Here is a 6000-nt window from a genome sequence, read left to right as displayed (position 1 = left end):
GTCAGCCGTGGATCCACTGAATTGACTATTGATTATGACAACAACAACAACAACAACCAACAACCTAAACAAACAATCAACAACAACAAGTAATGCATATACGACACACAAGACTTTGCATGCTCGATTTTAGATAAAAACAATTGAACGAGACACATTGATACACCCCAAAAAGTTAGTGATAAAAAGAGGAGAGAGTTTACTCACAGGTTGCGAATCGTGGGGTGTGTCACTGATATAGTTGAAACTCAGATGGGGGAAATACAAAAAAGTTTCACTGAAAGCATCGATAAAAACGATGAACCACCACAGACGACAACCACTGTTGGTCAACCTACGTGGAAAGGTTTCCAATACAACATTTAGTTTACTAGAAAGAGAGCTAATGAGGAAGCTAAAGGTGTTGCATAAACTTAACGCATCATGTGGTTGCCATATGTGGCTTAGTTGTGGGTTGTTGTATGTTTGTAGGCTGGAAAAGTACACACGTATAGGTAAGAAATCTTAAACATACAAACCTTTTGTTATTTAATACGATTTTAGTAGGTTACACACAGTACTAATTTAACTGTGTAGGGCGTTGTAAGATACAACTCGAAGACGTAGATGTATTCTGGAGTAAGCTTGACTTACTACCATTTAAACTGATAGATGAGGAGGTCGATGTTGTAGAAGAGCTCAATATTGTGAGTCAACAATTTGAGTCAAAATCCCCCGCTCAGAAAAAAAGTTTGCTTTCAAAGATAAATGCGGTTTTGACCCCAACAAAATCAACTAAGAAACCACTGATTGTCCAGCAAGATACTCGCGGTCGGCCTAAATCAAAGAAAGTACTACAAAGGTTGGAAGAAGCTGTGAGGGTAGACGAAGCTTTGAGAAATAACTCCTATGGTGAGGCAAGCAACGTATATGCAGGTTCCCCACAACATAGGTTGCCGTGGGACAGTGGCATATGCCTTTTCCAGGTTGATAAACACCATATGTAAATCTTGCTTCTTCGCTCGATATTTCTCCATCAGGTTCCTTAGAATATGTATCGCTTCTGTAGTTGACCTCCCTTTCATGAATCCAAATTGGTTTACTGAAACCTGAGTTTCTCTTCTAATTCTAGTTTCAATTACCCTCTCCCAGAGCTTCATAGTGTGACTTAGCAGTTTAATTCCTCTGTAGTTCCCACAACATTGAGCGTCTCCTTTATTCTTGTATAAAGGCACCATGACGCTGCTCCTCCACTGATATGGCATTTTCCTAGTCTTGAAAATACAATTGAACAAAAATGTTAACCATCGGACTCCTTCATGTCCCAAACACTTCCACACCTCAATCTGAATGTTGTCCAAACCCACTACCTTGCCTCTTCCCATCTTCCTAAGTGCCATCCTCACCTCGTCATGTGTGATCCTCCCGTAGTAGAAATTATTCTGTTGTCGTCTTTGAATCCTTGGATTGCTGCTATCATGTTGGTATGCCCTACCGTGGTTGAAAAGATGAGATTGCTGCTATCATGTTGGTATGCCCTACCGTGATTGAAAAATTTAAATTTTTTTTTTTTTTTGAATGGCTAACGTTACTCTCCCAAACTCCTATATTTACAAATAACTCACCCTTGCTTGGAATTGAACCCAAGACCTCCCACTAAGAGGCAAGAACCTCTACCAAGTGAGCTAGCCCCACTTGACGAAAAATTTAAATGAAATTTAAATATTTAAATGAAATAGAATTAGAATCAAGTATAATTGACATGAATTGAATGTTGAATTGACTTAGACTTTGTATGAATAAAAATATGAATAGAATAATTAGAAACTTAATGTTTATATTGTATAGTGTGTGAAGTGTAGCATTGAAATAATAAACTATAGCATAGAATTAAATCACGTATTATCATGCAAGGCAGATAACATATAACATATAACATTTTTGAGTGCTCACATGTATTTGTGTGTGACATTAACAATCTTTTAAACTTATGAAATTTAATGACATAAGCTAAGACAACAATTTAGCATGTAATGCACAAAAAACCCTATTAGGCTATAGTCTAGGTCTAAGGGTCTAATAACCTATCCTAATTCCCTATAGCCATTGGCTCTGATACCAATCTGTAACACCCCGACCCGCAGCGGAATGGTACGGGGCATGATGATTGCCCAAAGCTTATGGCACTATTAAAATTTCATAATTAAACATATCATGATTTAATGTCACACCTTCCATATAAGTTTCAAATATTCAAATAATACATCAACTTGTCCTTTTAATTACTAAGGCAAAGTTCCTACGTGACCCTGATCCAGTCCAGTCTTCAATCCTCTACACCTGTATCATGTGTAAAATAGTATTTTTGGGTCAGCTACAAGAGCTGGCGAGTAAACCCTGGTTAAGTAAAATAGGTTTACCATTTAAAATTTAGATATAAAAGTAATATGTTTTACCTTTTTTTTAATTTCAAATGCTAGTTAAATATTAAACATGCAATCAATCATGTGAAAGCAATGCACAAGTAGTATGAACATAAAATAGTAACTGAGTAATGATTAAGACTAAGACCGACACCAAAACCCAAAACCAACACCTTGCGTCCCACACCCAAAAAGGGTATGACTGTGGTGATACCAACATCCCATAGTTATAAGGATATGTCATCCCAAGACTAGTGGGGCCATACCGACATCTCCAGGTCATGAGGAAAGGTCAGCCGTGGATCCACTGAATTGGCTATTGATTATGACAACAACAACAACAACAACCAACAACCTAAACAAACAATCAACAACAACAAGTAATGCATATACGACACACAAGACTTTGCATGCTCGATTTTAGATAAAAACAACTGAACGAGACACATTGATACACCCCAAAAAGTTAGTGATAAAAAGAGGAGAGAGTTTACTCACAGGTTGCGAACAAACATTCCACGAGAAATACCGCACGAGTACACTAGGTATAACAATTGACTAAATCACCCTAGAATAAATAACTCAATCCTAAGCAAACGGACAATATATATAAATTTTAGGAAATTAGGTTCTCCTATTTGGGGACTTATATGAGTTTTCAAAATAATATATAAATCGGTATTTTGTATAAATTGCCATGATTAATGATAACATCAATTCATGATTATCACTTTTATTAATTTAAATCAACAACTTTTCTAAAGGAAGTTTTATTTATTTAGCAAATTCCATAAATCCTATAATAGGATAATTATTTAAAATTATGAAAAGACCATATTAAAGTCCTAATATAACTATACAAATGTATAGAAATCAGTAAAAATGTATATAGAATTTATTTGTGAAAACCTCGTATTTTTATATAACTAAAACATGTATAAAACCAAATTAAACTCACGGTTTCCCAAAAAAAATTAAGGAAGAATTTATGTAGAAAATCCATAGTGTTGATATAATCTGAAATAACCAATAAAATATTTATTGAATTTATTACAGATTAACTTGTATTTTTATTTGTTTTATCTAATGATTAAAACATAAATAATTCACCAAAATTGCAATCGACATCCAAAAATTCCCTAAATTTACACACAATGTGATAATATGATATATAACAATAATCTACTTTCAATTTCATCAAAACACATGTCTAAACCTTAAAGCACCAAATTTATGCATGAAGAACCCTAATTTCAACCAAAATTAAATTCAGATAAATTAGCCTTCTATCACTGAAATTGATAGAAGGTTTTTGTAGAGAATGAAAGATTATGCAAGTTGGGCTTCGGAATCACCTGAAAAGGTTGAGAATTGAATGAGATATCGTCCTCACAAGTTACAAGCCCTAGAATGTTCTTCGATTAAATTCGCGATGTAGAGGTGATGTACTGGAGAAATTTCAGTGGGGTTTTGCATGGTTTGATCAAGAGAACAAATGGTATGAGTTTTAGAAGACAATTCCACGATTTGATTGAAAACTCATATGTTGAACAAAAGCTTTCATGGTGATAATGGTTGATTCGATTCAGATGACTATGGGACGATTAAAGGTCATGGAAAACATTAGCTCGAAGTTATACATTGTTAAGGATGATTATCAGACTTAATTGGACATTAAAATTGCCGTTCAAAACGTTTTGGTTTCTATCTTCACGTGCTTTTGCGTTACAGGTCAACAAAGAAGGAAGATGATGGATTTTAGGCTCTGAGATTATGTTTAATTATTATGCAGCAGGGACTCCTATCACAAAATGCAAGGTGATGTATTGGTTTGTATTATGTTTGCTGAATGTTGTGGTTCTGGGTTCGAAACCCGAAGCTGGCATATTTTTTTCATATACTAAGGCTGCTTAATGTGTATATAAAATATAAAGAAAACAGTAATTAACGATAGTTGCTTTGCAGTCCAACTGTGCTGCTGTTGGTTTGTGCAAAGGAGGACCCGGGTTCAATCCCCGTTCCATGCGTTTCATTTATTTTTTTTAATAGCACTTTTATAAATATACAATTCAGTCCCTTAAGTTTATGTTAACTGCTAACCTAACTAACTAATGACACTAACTTAGTTAGTGTCTTGTTTTCATAGAACTAACATTCCTAACCTACTTAACCCACTTCTAACATAAAGAACTAACCTAGTTAGCTGCTGTAACAACTATCACTAAAATCCGTAATTAGGACGATAATTAATCAATAAGGAAACCCTAATTAAGACACCCAAGCATGTCAAGCAAGTAGGTAGGCATGTCAATCAAGCAAGTAGGTAGGCATGTCAAGCAAGTAGGTAGGCATGTCAATCAAGCAAGTAGGTAGGCATGTCAATCAAGCAAGTAGGTAGGCATGTCAATCAAGCAGGTAGGCATGTCAAGCAGGTAGGTAGGCATGTCAATCAAGCAAGAAGGTAGGCATGTCAAGTTTCTGGCTATAAATAGCCGACCTTGGCACTTGATTTCTGGTGTTCAAACATCGGCCAAATTTGTTCTGTACATCGAGTTTAGGCTCTTAATATCACAAATTAAACACACACGATGACGAAGTGCTGCCACAATCAGGGTAATTACTCGATCGCTATTACGATTCATTTTCCGGGATCAATATATCCAAAGAATGTCTAGGTGCCGCCCACATTGGGTTATACTTTGTCGTTTGTCGATAATTCGATAAATGAGTTGAAGTATTATACTTTGTCGTTTGTCATTAATTCGATAAATGAGTTGAAGTGTTATACTTTGTCGTTTGTCGATAATTTGATAAATGAGTTGAAGTATTATACTTTGTCGTTTGTCGTTAATCCGATAAATGAGTTGAAGTATTGCACTTTGTCATTCATTGTGAGAATTTGATCTCGTAAGGTATCGTGACTGCTGTATTGATCACTAACCCGTTTGCATGTATGCATTATTATTTGAATTAGGATAATCAAGGCTAATAAGTAGGTTTATACCTTGCCCGTTAAATCAGCAAAGTGAGTCATTCTTCTTTTTATCAAACTGTTTTACAATACTCCAAATTATTTTCGAAGTGTTATAATTACAGAGATTAAGTCGTGGTTATCTTGATCGCTGGTTAGTGGGGTATTGTGCACATTACTAATTTCTCACGGTTAGGCAATAAGCCCTAACAAGGGTTAGGCTACAAGACCTAACAGTGACAAAACGTCACTAATTGGGTGACTGGACCCAATAGTGGTATGACCATCGTCACACGGGTGGCAAGACTAGATATAAAATAAGATACTGCCATCGTAATCGCTCTTATGCTGTAATTAATAACTATGTGTCGTTTTATCAAACTGAATGATTCACTCAGTATTTCCCCGATGACAAAACCTTTTTACAACATGTTTCAGGTGACATACTGTGAATTCAGTACACGTGCTACGGAGCACCGTCAAGCTTGAAGTAGTGGCTCATATGAATAAATAAACATGTTTGTAAAATAATAAAATGATGAAATTTACGGGGTTATCCCGATATGTAAATATATAATACTCGAGCATTTTCAATATTTAAAACGATCCTGTTAAGACTTCCGCTGT

This window comes from Helianthus annuus, chromosome 9 (assembly GCF_002127325.2).
Source record: "Helianthus annuus cultivar XRQ/B chromosome 9, HanXRQr2.0-SUNRISE, whole genome shotgun sequence".
In the NCBI taxonomy this organism is placed as follows: Eukaryota; Viridiplantae; Streptophyta; class Magnoliopsida; order Asterales; family Asteraceae; genus Helianthus; species Helianthus annuus.
This window is presented reverse-complemented; position numbering follows the sequence as displayed.